The following is a 16,780-nucleotide window of genomic DNA, read 5'->3' as shown; positions in this document are numbered from 1 at the left end:
GCTGGCTTGTTTGAATTCAGCAAAGTTATGGCATGGAAGTTATCTGGTAGGAGTCGTTGCTAAACAGATGTAGTTGAAGCTTTGTATCTTCCGTTCTCTCTACGAGTTATTCTAATCTTGCCCTGTTGGTTTAGCCCATCAGTTTTCATGTTCTCTTCATCTATTAGTAGCAGAAGAAAGGGCCCCTTGATTCCAGTATTTCTTGCTGTAGTTCAGAGGTAGAGTTGGCTTTCCCTCTGACCTTTTATACTTTTACTTTGTGTTAAGTGGAACCCAAAACTGAATAGGATACTTTGTGTAAAGCTTGAGCAGCCCTTAACTTTCGAATTATTATACTGCATGCACTACTGCTTTGCAACATTCACAGGACTGTGGTGGTGTCAGACAGTTCACTTGCATTTAGCTCCTCAGGGGCCAGGCCTTCCTTTGGGCTGATAGTCTTGGCCAAAGCTGCAATGTTCAGTCCTTGCTGTGAAAGGCAGGAGGTGCTAGCTGGGCAGTTTGCTTTATTTTGTGCCTTTCTGGGGGCGAATCAAAGGGAGTGGGGGGATTGTGGGTGGGCTGGTTCTGCCACGTGGGGCAGGGGGCTGCTGCAGCAGAGGACCAGGTGAGCGAGGGCTGGGGGCCCCCCCCTAAAGTGCTGAAAATTCTCCGAGGGCACCACACTATCTTTAAAAGTGTAAGTACTGGGGTGAGGCGAGGCGGAGGCAAACCTCTGGTTTGCAGCTGGAGAGGGAGGGCTTGGAGTGACTGGTGCGTAAGAAAGCTTTGGAAACGACCCCTGTCTGCCCTCTCTGCTTCTAAAAGGCTTTTAGCATTGGAAACTAAAACCCACGTGGGGGCCCGGCTGCTGCCCACGCCCAGGGAGGTGCTCAGTGCTGCCACCCGGTGTGTAACGGCCGGCAGTGCAGCCGTGCCGCGGCGTGTGCCGCCCCGGGGGAGCTCAATGCTGCCCCCCTGTGTGTAACGGCCGGCAGTGCAGCCGTGCCGCGGCGTGTGCCGCCCCGGGGGAGCTCAATGCTGCCCCCCTGTGTGTAATGGCCGGCAGTGCTGCCGTGCCGCGGCGTGTGCCGCCCCGGGGGAGCTAATTTCTGCAGCCTAACTGCGCTGAATGCTCGAAAATTCTTAGGGGAAGAGCGGAGAGCTTGACTCGAGCGACGCTATGGATCCGGCGCCTGCGCCCTAGCCCGGCTCTGCTGGCGCCAGAGGGGCAGCGTCCCGGTGGTCGCTATGGATACGGCGCCTGCGTCCTAGCCCGGCTGTGCTCGCGACAGAGGGGCAGCGTCCCGGTGGTCGCTATGGATACGGCGCCTGCGCCCTAGCCCGGCTCGGCTGGCCCCCGGGGGGCAGCGTCCCGGTCATCGCTATGGATACGGCGCCTGCGCCGCAGCGGGTCCGGTCCCGCGCACGCGCCCTCCTCGCGGGCTTCGCCCCGCTTTTCTGGCCGGGGGGACGGGCGCCGCGCTGAGCAGCTTTGGAGCCGGAGCTGTCGCGGAGAGCCCTGATTCGGTGCCTGACGCCGTTCTGTGCCCCAGGGTGCCTGCGAACCGCCGTACTTTGGCGGGGCAAGGGGTCGTGACGCATTCGGGAAGCTGGCAGTGCGGTTTCCGGTGTCGCTGCCGGCCCGGGACTCCCAGGTGTGTTCCTTCCGGCGTCTGAAGGTGGTCTGGGGCCATCGGCAAGGCTTTTGGGGGTGACGGAGGAGGTCTGGGGGCACCTAAAAGGGTCTGGGTAAAGTTCTCGTGGGTCCATCTGAAAGGATCAAGGGTCGTGGAGAGGCAGCTGGGCACCTCCGACGGACCCTTTGGGAGGTCTCTGCAGGCTCCCGTGGGAGCTGGGGGTGTCTCGGGGTGGGTTTTGGTTTGGGTTTGTGCTGCAAACAGCGTTGATAATGACTTAGAGAAAGACACACAAGAGACTCAGTAAGTCTCTTGTATCGTGCTTCTATTCTGGCGCCTGACACAGGTAGGATCATTTCAAAAGAGCTGTGTGTCTTCAGAGAGGTTTGGGCAAACTTTTATACAAAAAGTTATCTGTCTATAATGACAGAGGTCCAGATGCTGCCTATCTATACAAAGCTTATCTATCTAAAAGAGCAGAAGTACACATATCATGCAGGTGTCCTTTATCGTATACAAAAGAGCATCTTGTCCAAGACTAACAGAAGTGAATCACTGACAAATCCTGTTATTCCTTCTCTATCCAAAGGCTGTCTGCCAGCCCCTCTCCCCCTCCCTGCGTTCCAGCATTTCAGCTAACAAGCGGAAAATTCTTATCAACTCTGTGGTTCTGTTAATGAGACTTTTCTGTTCATCAATTCCCCCCTTTCTCACAGCCAACAGTATATTCCTATACTATATTTTCTTAAGTCAAACTTTGGACCCAGGCTTTCTGAGCTATCTTTCCCATGCTGACACTTGTGGAAGTTACTCTCGGATGTAGTCACCCAGTCTGATGCCCCCCAAGTCCAATTCATTGAGGCTTCCCCAAATAAAGGGGTCCTCATTTGGCCTCGAGGAAGTTCAGTGCATATCCAACAGTTAGAGAGATTAGTTTGCAAAGCCAATTCTTGCCTAACGTGTAAGTACATATTGCCTTCCCATCCCTCAATTTCCTTGCTGTGCTGCAAAGATTTTGAGGGGAATTTCTAGGTATTAACTACAGCCAGGGCAATCCTTCAAGTGCCCTAGGAATGCAGTGAAAACCTTTTGGGAATTGTTCCTGCTCTGGTACTCCTCAAGCTATGAGGAGCTCTTCAGGGCAGCTCCAAGGTTAGGTTTGGATTCTCCTGGAGTCTCACACAGAACGAGTCTCACGATTCCAGTGGTCTAATTTCATAGCTGCATTTTCTTCTCTCTGCCTAGGTGACAGGACGACCTCACTAATGAAGAGAGATAGCCTGAGCTCTGCAGGAACCTTGAACCCAAGCAGCCAGTGCCTTCTGTGAGTACAAGCTGTCCTTGTTCAACGTGGAGGTAGTTGAGAGCTGAAGCCAGACCACACCGTAATTCCCTCAGCTTCCTCTTCTGCACATTAAACAGTCCCAGTTCCTTCAGCCACTCCTCCTAAGGCTTGTTATCCAGACCCCTCACCAGATTTGTGGCCCTTCTCTGGACTCACTCTCTCACAAGGGGTGTCCTGGGGAACAGCACTTGTGCCCGGCCGGCCACCGGCTGGGTTTAACTCTGTTCCCCACCGCTCTTGGGGCCCAGCCATCCATCCTGTTCTGCTGTCCAGCAGTCCCTTTGAAAAAAAATCCATCTGAAAAAAGAAGTAGCAGAGAAGGAAAGCTGAAGCTGCAAAGATTGCAGTCCCCTCAGTTCTGGTTGTAGCCAGGTGGGGGTTGGTCTCTTCTCCCAGGCAAGCAGCACCAGAGCAAGAGGACACAGTCTCAAGCTGTGCCAGGGGAGGTTTAGGCTGAATGTTAGGAAGTGGTTTACAGCTTGGCCAAAGACTCTTCTGATCCCTGTCTTCTGGTCGTGACCAGCAGCGTGCACGGGTGGCCAAGAAGGCCACTGGCAACCTGGCCAATATCAGGATCAGAGTGGCCAGCAGGAGCAGGGAGGTCATTCTGCCCCTGCACTTGGCACTGGTTAGGGCACACCTTGAGTCCCCTGTCCAGTTCTGGGCCCCTCCGTTTAAGCAAGACGTTGAGTTGCTGGAAGGTGTCCGGAGAAGGGCAACAAAGCTGGGGAGGGGTTTGGAGCACAGGCCTGTGAGGAGAGGCTGAGGGAGCTGGGGTTGCTTAGCCTGGAGAAGAGGAGGCTCAGGGGAGACCTTCTTGCTTTCTACGACTCCCTGAAGGGAGGTTGTAGCCAGGTGGGGGTTGGTCTCTTCTTCCAGGCAAGCAGCACCAGAACAAGAGGACACAGTCTCAAGCTGTGCCAGGGGAGGTTTAGGCTAGAGGTTAGGAAGAGGTTCTGCACAGAGAGAGTGATTGCCCATTGGAATGGGCTGCCCAGGGAGGTGGTGGAGTCACCATCTTTGGAGGTGTTCAGGAGGAGACTGGGTAGGGTGCTTGGTTGCATGGTTTAGTTGATTAGGTGGTGTTGGATGATAGGTTGGACACGATGATCTTGAAGGTCTCTTCCAACCTGGTCCGGTCCATTCCATTCCAATCAACTAAACCACGGCACTGAGTGCCTCATCCAGTCTCTTTCTAAACACTTCCAGTGATGGCGACTCCACCACCTCCCTGGGCAGCACATTCCAAAGGCCAATCTCTCTTTCAACCTGCTCTATTCTATTCTATGAAGACCTTCTTCCTAACATCCAGGTTTAATTGGTGAGAGCAACAGACTTGGTTGCTGCCACCCGCTGCTAAGGGGTCTGAGTGGCCCCCAAATGGGGTTTGGAGGCAGGTAGAGGTTTCTTTTGGCAGGTGAAGGGGTTTTGTGGGCATCTAGAAGGGGTGTGGAGCCCCCTGAAAGGGTCTGGGATAGTGTCAGGGGGTTCTGGGCTGGTCTACCAGCGGGTCTGGGGACATTAGAAGCGTCTGGGGGTGCCTAAAATGGAGCTGGGCGTATCAGATGGGGGCTTTGGGTGCCTCCAAAGGGGTTTTGTGGGCATCTAAGTTGGGGAATCTGGGGGGGTCCTGAAGGAGTTGGGGGGTTCTCCTCAAGCTATGAGCAGACACACAGACAGTTGTTAAGGGACTTTCTTTGATCATTCCAGGTCTGGTGTGCTGGGACTGGCAGGATCTTCCTGAGCTGTCCACGTACAGTTTCTGTCGACACTCTTCAGCTCGTACATCCGGTTTGCTGACAGAGGGTGTGGGGTTTGTGGGGCCCGGCAGCGAGAGTTTTCCAAAGAGGAGCTCTTCAGGGCAGCTCCAAGGTTAGGTTTGGATTCTCCTGGAGTCGCACACAGAACGAGTCTCACGATTCCAGTGGTCTAATTTCATAGCTGCATTTTCTTCTCTCTGCCTAGGTGACAGGACAACCTCACTAATGAAGAGAGATAGCCTGAGCTCTGCAGGAACCTTGAACCCAAGCAGCCAGTGCCTTCTGTGAGTACAAGCTGTCCTTGCTCAACGTGGAACCAGTTGAGAGCTGAAGCCAGACCACACCGTAATTCCCTCAGCTTCCTCTTCTGCACATTAAACAGTCCCAGTTCCTTCAGCCACTCCTCCTAAGGCTTGTTATCCAGACCCCTCACCAGCTTTGTGGCCCTTCTCTGGACTCACTCTCTCACAAGGGGTGTCCTGGGGAACAGCACTTGTGCCCGGCCGGCCACTGGCTGGGTTTAACTCTGTTCCCCACCGCTCTTGGGGCCCAGCCATCCATCCTGTTCTGCTGTCCAGCAGTCCCTTTGAAAAAAAATCCATCTGAAAAAAGAAGTAGCAGAGAAGGAAAGTTGAAGCTGCAAAGATTGCAATCCCCTCAGTTCTGGTTGTAGCCAGGTGGGGGTTGGTCTCTTCTCCCAGGCAAGCAGCACCAGAGCAAGAGGGCACAGTCTCAAGCTGTGCCAGGGGAGGTTTAGGCTGAATGTTAGGAAGAGGTTTACAGCTTGGCCAAAGACTCTTCTGATCCCTGTCTTCTGGTCGTGACCAGCAGCGTGCACGGGTGGCCAAGAAGGCCACTGGCAACCTGGCCAATATCAGGATCAGAGTGGCCAGCAGGAGCAGGGAGGTCATTCTGCCCCTGCACTTGGCACTGGTTAGGGCACACCTTGAGTCCCGTGTCCAGTTCTGGGCCCCTCCGCTTAAGCAAGACGTTGAGTTGCTGGAAGGTGTCCGGAGAAGGGCAACAAATCTGGGGAGGGGTTTGGAGCACAGGCCTGTGAGGAGAGGCTGAGGGAGCTGGGGTTGCTTAGCCTGGAGAAGAGGAGGCTCAGGGGAGACCTTCTTGCTTTCTACGACTCCCTGAAAGGAGGTTGTAGCCAGGTGGGGGTTGGTCTCTTCTTCCAGGCAAGCAGCACCAGAACAAGAGGACACAGTCTCAAGCTGTGCCAGGGGAGGTTTAGGCTAGAGGTTAGGAAGAGGTTCTGCACAGAGAGAGTGATTGCCCATTGGAATGGGCTGCCCAGGGAGGTGGTGGAGTCACCATCTTTGGAGGTGTTCAGGAGGAGACTGGATAGGGTGCTTGGTTGCATGGTTTAGTTGATTAGGTGGTGTTGGATGATAGGTTGGACACGATGATCTTGAAGGTCTCTTCCAACCTGGTCCGGTCCATTCCATTCCAATCAACTAAACCACGGCACTGAGTGCCTCATCCAGTCTCTTTCTAAACACTTCCAGTGATGGTGACTCCACCACCTCCCTGGGCAGCACATTCCAAAGGCCAATCTCTCTTTCAACCTGCTCTATTCTATTCTATGAAGACCTTCTTCCTAACATCCAGGTTTAATTGGTGAGAGCAACAGACTTGGTTGCTGCCACCCGCTGCTAAGGGGTCTGAGTGGCCCCCAAATGGGGTTTGGAGGCAGGTAGAGGTTTCTTTTGGCAGGTGAAGGGGTTTTGTGGGCATCTAGAAGGGGTGTGGAGCCCCCTGAAAGGGTCTGGGATAGTGTCAGGGGGTTCTGGGCTGGTCCACCAGCGGGTCTGGGGACATTAGAAGCGTCTGGGGGTACCTAAAACGGAGCTGGGCGTATCAGATGGGGGGTTTGGGTGCCTCCAAAGGGGTTTTGTGGGCATCTAAGTTGGGGAATCTGGGGGGGTCCTGAAGGAGTTGGGGGGTTCTCCTCAAGCTATGAGCAGACACATAGACAGTTGTTAAGGGACTTTCTTTGATCATTCCAGGTCTGGTGTGCTGGGACTGGCAGGATCTTCCTGAGCTGTCCACGTACAGTTTCTGTCGACACTCTTCAGCTCGTACATCCGGTTTGCTGACAGAGGGTGTGGGGTTTGTGGGGCCCGGCAGCGAGACTTTTCCAAAGAGGAGCTCTTCAGGGCAGCTCCAAGGTTAGGTTTGGAGTCTCCTGGAGTCGCACACAGAACGAGTCTCACGATTCCAGTGGTCTAATTTCATAGCTGCATTTTCTTCTCTCTGCCTAGGTGACAGGACGACCTCACTAATGAAGAGAGATAGCCTGAGCTCTGCAGGAACCTTGAACCCAAGCAGCCAGTGCCTTCTGTGAGTACAAGCTGTCCTTGCTCAACGTGGAACTAGTTGAGAGCTGAAGCCAGACCACACCATAATTCCCTCAGCTTCCTCTTCTGCAGATTAAACAGTCCCAGTTCCTTCAGCCACTCCTCCTAAGGCTTGTTATCCAGACCCCTCACCAGCTTTGTGGCCCTTCTCTGGACTCACTCTCTCACAAGGGGTGTCCTGGGGAACACCACTTGTGCCCGGCCGGCCACCGGCTGGGTTTAACTCTGTTCCCCACCGCTCTCGGGGCCCAGCCATCCATCCTGTTCCGCTGTCCAGCAGTCCCTTTGAAAAAAAATCCATCTGAAAAAAGAAGTAGCAGAGAAGGAAAGTTGAAGCTGCAAAGATTGCAGTCCCCTCAGTTCTTGTGGTACCCGCTGTGAGATCCTAAGCCACCTGAACTGAGCCGGTCAGGCAGCCAAGCTAGTGCAGCAGTGTCTTCTGGAGAGTTGATAGGAGCCAGTTCTGTGGGGTTTGTTGAAGTGAGTGGCCAGTCGTTCTACATGAACAATTGTCTTAGTGCTAGCAAGTAGGAGGCTCTGAAGTGTGGTACTTTGAATGCTCCATTCATACTTGCCCTTCAGGAGGAGCCAGCTCTTTCATTGAAGGATCTTCCTGAGGTGTCCAAGTACAATTTCCGTTGACACTTTTCAGCTCTTACATCCAGGTTGCTGACAGAGGATGTTGGGTTTGTGGGCCCTGGCAGCGACAGTTTTCCAAAGAGGAGCTCTAAGGCCAGCTGCAAGGTTAGGTTTGGATTCTCCTGGGGTGCCTGTGCTTGAAAGCCCCCCAGAGGCCGTGCAGAGTGGTGCTCGCAGTAGCTCTGTGCAAGTCTGCCATGGGCTCAGGAGGCCAGTATCTAGAGAGAGGGAAGGACAGAGACACTTCTAAGACAGTTTTAAAGAAATAATTATGAGAAGAGGCAAATTAATTCTGGGGACTCATGTGATATGTCTGTTTAAGAGAAAAAAAAATGAAGGAGGTTTCTGACCATAACCAGGCTGACAAAGCACAGTAATGTGGTTTCCTATGGGATTCAACTCCTCCTGCATTGCACAGGACACTTCAACAGCTGTCCTGACAAGCTATAAGTAATGAACTTAATCCACCCTGTGCGAGCAATGGGGCAAAAGATTACAAAATCCATGTATGCAATTGAGACGTGTTACGTTGGGACGCCCAGGATACAGCTCATCAAGCTCTCCTAGTTTTTAGACGCAAGATGGAAGAAGGAAGGGGGAAGACAGAGCAGAAGGTCTATTTAAATATGAAACTCCTAGGCTGAAAGAAAAGAAAAACATTTTAAAGAGCACTCAGTGAGACTCTGTCACCAGCATAGCTAATCACAGAATCACTGAGTGTTAGGGGTTGGAAGGGACCCCAAAATAGCATCCGGTCCAACCCCTGTGCCAGTGCAGGATCACCTGGGGCAGGTTTTGAATGTCTCCAGAGACTCCACTAACTCTCTGGGCAGCCTGCTCCAGGGCTCTGGCACACACAGTGAAAAGGTTTTCCCTTCTGTTCCTGTGGAACTTCCTCCTTTTATTCGTCGGACACAGCGAAGCCGCTGGGTCGTGTTGCTGCGGCAAGGTGACCCACCCTGTAGTTGAGGGCCTGGGTCTCTGCCTTCATGGCAGCCTGTTCCCTTGGCACCCTGTCAGCTTAACAGCCTTGTACTCGGGGCCTGTGTGACGAGTTGTGGAGCCCTCCATCCCCCTTCTGTCCCCAGCAGCAGCCCAAGGTCCCTGTAAGCAGGGCTGGGGAGGCTGCTTTAGGCAGCTAACAGGAACCAACCTTGCCTGGCCCTTAGGGGGCTGAGGTCAGTCCCTGGGCTCCTGAAGAGGTGGTGTTGCGCTGCTGCCATGAGGGCCGGCCCGTAGGTGGGGCACGGGCCAGAGCCTGTGGCTCTCTGTGGGGCTTTTTGGGAGTGCTGCTGAGGCCTCACTCTGTCCTGTTGGCATCCTTTGTCAGGGTAGCCAGATCCTAGGCCTGATGTCTATCGTTAGCTCAATCGCAGAATTTCCTCGTCTGCTGTTCCTGTCCGTAAATTTTTGCCAGTGCTTCTGTAATAAAAAGGTTTTTATTTCTCCTGTAACTTGCAAGCTGGTGACCTCCTTAGGAGCACCACTGTGTTGTTCACAAAGTTCTTTGCTGTTGCAAAGCTGGGAGAAGTGTGAGGTTCAGCTGATGAAGTTTCTCTCTTTAGAAGTGTCTGCTCAGCCGTCCTCTTCCTGGATCTCGGAGCTTTGTCTCTCCCTGTTTGCGGTGCCCCGACAAGGACTTGTGCCGACACATCCTCGGGAAGCTGAAACCACCAAAGGGTTTAATGGGTTTGAGACAAAATTCACCCAACTCATTCTGCGGTGGTGTACGGGAAAGAGTCGGTAGGGGAAGCCGCAGGACAGCCTGCAGCAAAGCTCAGGACTTGCTCCCTCGCCTCTGCCTTCTGCACGGCTCCTCGTCGGCCGCCTGTAAGCGAGACGCTTCACCAGCTGGCTTGTTTGAATTCAGCAAAGTTATGGCATGGAAGTTATCTGGTAGGAGTCGTTGCTAAACAGATGTAGTTGAAGCTTTGTATCTTCCGTTCTCTCTACTAGTTATTCTAATCTTGCCCTGTTGGTTTAGCCCATCAGTTTTCATGTTCTCTTCATCTATTAGTAGCAGAAGAAAGGGCCCCTTGATTCCAGTATTTCTTGCTGTAGTTCAGAGGTAGAGTTGGCTTTCCCTCTGACCTTTTATACTTTTACTTTGTGTTAAGTGGAACCCAAAACTGAATAGGATACTTTGTGTAAAGCTTGAGCAGCCCTTAACTTTCGAATTATTATACTGCATGCACTACTGCTTTGCAACATTCACAGGACTGTGGTGGTGTCAGACAGTTCACTTGCATTTAGCTCCTCAGGGGCCAGGCCTTCCTTTGGGCTGATAGTCTTGGCCAAAGCTGCAATGTTCAGTCCTTGCTGTGAAAGGCAGGAGGTGCTGGCTGGGCAGTTTGCTTTATTTTGTGCCTTTTTGGGGGTGAATCAAAGGGAGTGGGGGGATTGTGGGTGGGCTGGTTCTGCCACGTGGGGCAGGGGGCTGCTGCAGCAGAGGAGCAGGTGAGCGAGGGCTGGGGTCCCCCCCTAAAGTGCTGAAAATTCTCCGAGGGCACCACAATATCTTTAAAAGTGTAAGTACTGGGGTGAGGCGAGGCGGAGGCAAACCTCTGGTTTGCAGCTGGAGAGGGAGAGCTTGGAGTGACTGGTGCGTAAGAAAGCTTTGGAAACGACCCCTGTCTGCCCTCTCTGCTTCTAAAAGGCTTTTAGCATTGGAAACTAAAACCCACGTGGGGGCCCGGCTGCTGCCCACGCCCAGGGAGGTGCTCAGTGCTGCCACCCGGTGTGTAACGGCCGGCAGTGCAGCCGTGCCGCGGCGTGTGCCGCCCCGGGGGAGCTCAATGCTGCCACCCGGTGTGTAACGGCCGGCAGTGCAGCCGTACCGCGGCGTGTGCCGCCCCGGGGGAGCTCAATGCTGCCACCCTGTGCGTAATGGCCGGCAGTGGAGCCGTGCAGCGGCGTGTGCCGCCCCGGGGGAGCTCAATGCTGCCACCCTGTGCGTAATGGCCGGCAGTGCAGCCGTGCCGCGGCGTGTGCCGCCCCGTGGGAGCTCAATGCTGCCACCCTGTGTGTAATGGCCGGCAGTGCAGCCGTACCGCGGCGTATAGCGCCCCGTGGGAGCTCAGTGCTCAACCCTGTGTGTAATGGCCGGCAGTGCTGCCGTGCCGCGGCGTGTGCCGCCCCGGGGGAGCTAATTTCTGCAGCCTAACTGCGCTGAATGCTCGAAAATTCTTAGGGGGAGAGCGGAGAGCTTGACTCGAGCGTCGCTATGGATCCGGCGCCTGCGCCGTAGCCCGGATCTGCTTCCCAGTCGCTTCCAGTTCTCTGCCAGTCCTTTGGTGGGAGGAAACTGTTGGGACCGGGAGGGCACCGGGAGGAGGCCATTACTGTGTAGTTTGGTAATACCGACGGCTGCAGCTGGTGCTGAGCTAAACAGAATGATCACAGAAGGCTTTTGTTCTGAAGCCAGAGCTGCCTGCTGGCGGAACGAACGTTTTTCTGACAGCTCTTGGAGGAACATTTCTGTACAGGTGATCCCCAGGGCTCCTCAGCTGCTCAGAACTCAACGTGTTGTCTTGGAGGGGAATAAAACCCATGAAAAGCTGAGAGTGAGGTGACAACGCAGGCACCGCCCCCCCCGGCGTGTCACCGTCCCCCCCGGCGTGGCACCACCCCCCCAGCGTGGCACCGCCCCCTCAGCGTGTCACCGCCCCCCTCCAGCGTGTCACCGCCCCCCTCCAGCGTGGCACCGCCCCCCCAGCGTGTCACCGCCCCCCCAGCGTGTCACCGCCCCCTCAGCGTGTCACCGCCCCCCCAGCGTGGCACCGCCCCCCCAGCGTGTCACCGCCCCCCCAGCGTGTCACCGCCCCCCTCCAGCGTGTCACCGCCCCCCTCCAGCGTGTCACCGCCCCCCTCCAGCGTGTCACCGCCCCCCTCCAGCGTGTCACCGCCCCCCTCCAGCGTGTCACCGCCCCCCTCCAGCGTGTCACCGCCCCCCTCCAGCGTGTCACCGCCCCCCTCCAGCGTGTCACCGCCCCCCTCCAGCGTGTCACCGCCCCCCTCCAGCGTGTCACCGCCCCCCTCCAGCGTGTCACCGCCCCCCTCCAGCGTGTCACCGCCCCCCTCCAGCGTGTCACCGCCCCCCTCCAGCGTGTCACCGCCCCCCTCCAGCGTGTCACCGCCCCCCTCCAGCGTGTCACCGCCCCCCTCCAGCGTGTCACCGCCCCCCTCCAGCGTGTCACCGCCCCCCAGCCTGAACCCCACCCCCCAGCATGGCACCGCCCTCAACAACATGGCGCCAGATGCTTTCAGGGTTGTGGCTCGTAGAGGTTGCAGCTCTTCTGCTGTGTCCCAGGTCAGTGCCAGTCTCTGCTGCTTTGTGGGGTTTCTCTATAGCAGCCGCTGGAGGTGCGCGGGGCTTGGGGGGGTGGCCACCGGCGGGGCAGCTCGGGGCTTTTGGGGGGGGGGGGGGGGCGTGTCCGGGCTTGGCCGGTGGGGCTCTGCGGGGGTGGCGGCTGCTGCCTCAACCGTACCCAGAGGCCCCGTGGGAGCTCAATGCTGCCACCCTGTGTGTAATGGCCGGCAGTGCAGCCGTGCCGCGGCGTGTGCCGCCCCGGGAGAGCTCAATGCTGCCACCCGGTGTGTAATGGCCGGCAGTGCAGCCGTCCCGCGGCGTGTGCCGCCCCGTGGGAGCTCAATGCTGCCACCCGGTGTGTAATGGCCGGCAGTGCAGCCGTGCCGCGGCGTGTGCCGCCCCGGGGGAGCTAATTTCTGCAGCCCAACTGCGCTGAATGCTCGAAAATTCTTAGGGGAAGAGCGGAGGGCGGAGAGCTTGACTCGAGCGCCGCTATGGATCCGGCGCCTGCGCCCTAGCCCGGCTCTGCTGGCGCCACAGGGGCAGCGTCCCGGTGGTCCCTATGGATACGGCGCCTGCGCCGCAGCGGGTCCCGTCCCGGTGTCGCTGCCGGCCCGGGACTCCCAGGTGTGTTCCTTCCGGCGTCTGAAGGTGGTCTGGGGCCATCGGCAGGGCTTTTGGGGGTGACGGAGGAGGTCTTGGGGACACCTAAAAGGGTCTGGGGATACGTAAAGTTCTGGTGGGGCCATCTGAAAGGGTCAAGGGTCGTGGAGAGGCAGCTGGGCACCTCCGACGGTCCCTTGGGGAGGTCTCTGCAGGCTCCCGTGGGAGCTGGGGGTGTCTCGGGGTGGGTTTGGGTATGGGTTTGTGCTGCAAACAGCGTTGATAATGACTTAGAGAAAGACACACAAGAGACTCAGTAAGTCTCTTGTATCGTGCTTCTATTCTGGCGCCTGACACAGGTAGGATCATTTCAAAAGAGCTGTGTGTCTTCAGAGAGGTTTGGGCAAACTTTTATACAAAAAGTTATCTGTCTATAATGACAGAGGTCCAGATGCTGCCTATCTATACAAAGCTTATCTATCTAAAAGAGCAGAAGTACACATATCATGCAGGTGTCCTTTATCGTATACAAAGGAGCATCTTGTCCAAGACTAACAGAAGTGAATCACTGACAAATCCTGTTATTCCTTCTCTATCCAAAGGCTGTCTGCCAACCCCTCTCCCCCTCCCTGCGTTCCAGCATTTCAGCTAACAAGCGGAAAATTCTTATCAACTCTGTGGTTCTGTTAATGAGACTTTTCTGTTCGTCAATTCCCCCCTTTCTCACAGCCAACAGTATATTCCTATACTATATTTTCTTAAGTCAAACTTTGGACCCAGGCTTTCTGAGCTATCTTTCCCATGCTGACACTTGTGGAAGTTACTCTCGGATGTAGTCACCCAGTCTGATGGCCCCCAAGTCCAATTCATTGAGGCTTCCCCAAATAAAGGGGTCCTCATTTGGCCTCGAGGAAGTTCAGTGCATATCCAACAGTTAGAGAGATTAGTTTGCAAAGCCAATTCTTGCCTAACGTGTAAGTACATATTGCCTTCCCATCCCTCAATTTCCTTGCTGTGCTGCAAAGATTTTGAGGGGAATTTCTAGGTATTAACTACAGCCAGGGCAATCCTTCAAGTGCCCTAGGAATGCAGTGAAAACCTTTTGGGAATTGTTCCTGCTCTGTTACTCCTCAAGCTATGAGGAGCTCTTCAGGGCAGCTCCAAGGTTAGGTTTGGATTCTCCTGGAGTCGCACACAGAACGAGTCTCACGATTCCAGTGGTCTAATTTCATAGCTGCATTTTCTTCTCTCTGCCTAGGTGACAGGACGACCTCACTAATGAAGAGAGATAGCCTGAGCTCTGCAGGAACCTTGAACCCAAGCAGCCAGTGCCTTCTGTGAGTACAAGCTGTCCTTGTTCAACGTGGAACTAGTTGAGAGCTGAAGCCAGACCATACCTTAATTCCCTCAGCTTCCTCTTCTGCAGATTAAACAGTCCCAGTTCCTTCAGCCACTCCTCGTAAGACTTGTTATCCAGACCCCTCACCAGCTTTGTGGCCCTTCTCTGGACTCACTCTCTCACAAGGGGTGTCCTGGGGAACACTACTTGTGCCCGGCCGGCCACCGGCTGGGTTTAACTCTGTTCCCCACCGCTCTTGGGGCCCAGCCATCCATCCTGTTCTGCTGTCCAGCAGTCCCTTTGAAAAAAAATCCATCTGAAAAAAGAAGTAGCAGAGAAGGAAAGCTGAAGCTGCAAAGATTGCAATCCCCTCAGTTCTGGTTGTAGCCAGGTGGGGGTTGGTCTCTTCTCCCAGGCAAGCAGCACCAGAGCAAGAGGGCACAGTCTCAAGCTGTGCCAGGGGAGGTTTAGGCTGAATGTTAGGAAGAGGTTTACAGCTTGGCCAAAGACTCTTCTGATCCCTGTCTTCTGGTCGTGACCAGCAGCGTGCACGGGTGGCCAAGAAGGCCACTGGCAACCTGGCCAATATCAGGATCAGAGTGGCCAGCAGGAGCAGGGAGGTCATTCTGCCCCTGCACTTGGCACTGGTTAGGGCACACCTTGAGTCCCGTGTCCAGTTCTGGGCCCCTCCGTTTAAGCAAGACGTTGAGTTGCTGGAAGGTGTCCGGAGAAGGGCAACAAAGCTGGGGCGGGGTTTGGAGCACAGGCCTGTGAGGAGAGGCTGAGGGAGCTGGGGTTGCTTAGCCTGGAGAAGAGGAGGCTCAGGGGAGACCTTCTTGCTTTCTACGACTCCCTGAAGGGAGGTTGTAGCCAGGTGGGGGTTGGTCTCTTCTTCCAGGCAAGCAGCACCAGAACAAGAGGACACAGTCTCAAGCTGTGCCAGGGGAGGTTTAGGCTAGAGGTTAGGAAGAGGTTCTGCACAGAGAGAGTGATTGCCCATTGGAATGGGCTGCCCAGGGAGGTGGTGGAGTCACCATCTTTGGAGGTGTTCAGGAGGAGACTGGGTAGGGTGCTTGGTTGCATGGTTTAGTTGATTAGGTGGTGTTGGATGATAGGTTGGACACGATGATCTTGAAGGTCTCTTCCAACCTGGTCCGGTCCATTCCATTCCAATCAACTAAACCACGGCACTGAGTGCCTCATCCAGTCTCTTTCTAAACACTTCCAGTGATGGCGACTCCACCACCTCCCTGGGCAGCACATTCCAAAGGCCAATCTCTCTTTCAACCTGCTCTATTCTATTCTATGAAGACCTTCTTCCTAACATCCAGGTTTAATTGGTGAGAGCAACAGACTTGGTTGCTGCCACCCGCTGCTAAGGGGTCTGAGTGGCCCCCAAATGGGGTTTGGAGGCAGGTAGAGGTTTCTTTTGGCAGGTGAAGGGGTTTTGTGGGCATCTAGAAGGGGTGTGGAGCCCCCTGAAAGGGTCTGGGATAGTGTCAGGGGGTTCTGGGCTGGTCTACCAGCGGGTCTGGGGACATTAGAAGCGTCTGGGGGTGCCTAAAACGGAGCTGGGCGTATCAGATGGGGGCTTTGGGTGCCTCCAAAGGGGTTTTGTGGGCATCTAAGTTGGGGAATCTGGGGGGGTCCTGAAGGAGTTGGGGGGTTCTCCTCAAGCTATGAGCAGACACACAGACAGTTGTTAAGGGACTTTCTTTGATCATTCCAGGTCTGGTGTGCTGGGACTGGCAGGATCTTCCTGAGCTGTCCACGTACAGTTTCTGTCGACACTCTTCAGCTCGTACATCCGGTTTGCTGACAGAGGGTGTGGGGTTTGTGGGGCCCGGCAGCGAGAGTTTTCCAAAGAGGAGCTCTTCAGGGCAGCTCCAAGGTTAGGTTTGGATTCTCCTGGAGTCGCACACAGAACGAGTCTCACGATTCCAGTGGTCTAATTTCATAGCTGCATTTTCTTCTCTCTGCCTAGGTGACAGGACGACCTCACTAATGAAGAGAGATAGCCTGAGCTCTGCAGGAACCTTGAACCCAAGCAGCCAGTGCCTTCTGTGAGTACAAGCTGTCCTCGCTCAACGTGGAACCAGTTGAGAGCTGAAGCCAGACCACACCGTAATTCCCTCAGCTTCCTCTTCTGCAGATTAAACAGTCCCAGTTCCTTCAGCCACTCCTCCTAAGGCTTGTTATCCAGACCCCTCACCAGCTTTGTGGCCCTTCTCTGGACTCACTCTCTCACAAGGGGTGTCCTGGGGAACAGCACTTGTGCCCGGCCGGCCACCGGCTGGGTTTAACTCTGTTCCCCACCGCTCTCGGGGCCCAGCCATCCATCCTGTTCTGCTGTCCAGCAGTCCCTTTGAAAAAAAATCCATCTGAAAAAAGAAGTAGCAGAGAAGGAAAGTTGAAGCTGCAAAGATTGCAGTCCCCTCAGTTCTTGTGGTACCCGCTGTGAGATCCTAAGCCACCTGAACTGAGCCGGTCAGGCAGCCAAGCTAGTGCAGCAGTGTCTTCTGGAGAGTTGATAGGAGCCAGTTCTGTGGGGTTTGTTGAAGTGAGTGGCCAGTCGTTCTACATGAACAATTGTCTTAGTGCTAGCAAGCAGGAGGCTCTGAAGTGTGGTACTTTGAGAGCTCCATTCATACTTGCCCTTCAGGAGGAGCCAGCTCTTTCATTGAAGGATCTTCCTGAGGTGTCCAAGTACAATTTCCGTTGACACTTTTCAGCTCTTACATCCAGGTTGCTGACAGAGGATGTTGGGTTTGTGGGCCCTGGCAGCGACAGTTTTCCAAAG

General features: G+C 55.1%; 1 long non-coding RNA gene across 1 annotated transcript; it reads left to right on the top strand.

Annotated features, from left to right (window-relative positions):
- Positions 1–1,458: 1,458 nt before the first annotated feature.
- LOC137451454 (uncharacterized) lies at positions 1,459–4,832 on the top strand. The gene is made up of 3 exons (XR_010989835.1): positions 1,459–1,637; positions 2,865–2,943; positions 4,675–4,832. It is a non-coding gene; the product is annotated as an uncharacterized lncRNA (long non-coding RNA).
- The last annotated feature ends 11,948 nt before the right edge of the window (positions 4,833–16,780 follow it).

The sequence above is a fragment of the Melanerpes formicivorus genome, unplaced genomic scaffold, assembly GCF_026170545.1.
Source record: "Melanerpes formicivorus ecotype bairdi unplaced genomic scaffold, bMelFor1.0.p_v2 SCAF_45, whole genome shotgun sequence".
NCBI lineage: Eukaryota > Metazoa > Chordata > Aves > Piciformes > Picidae > Melanerpes > Melanerpes formicivorus.
The sequence above is the reverse complement of the archived record's forward strand: the minus strand, read 5'-3'. Positions and strand labels throughout refer to the sequence as shown.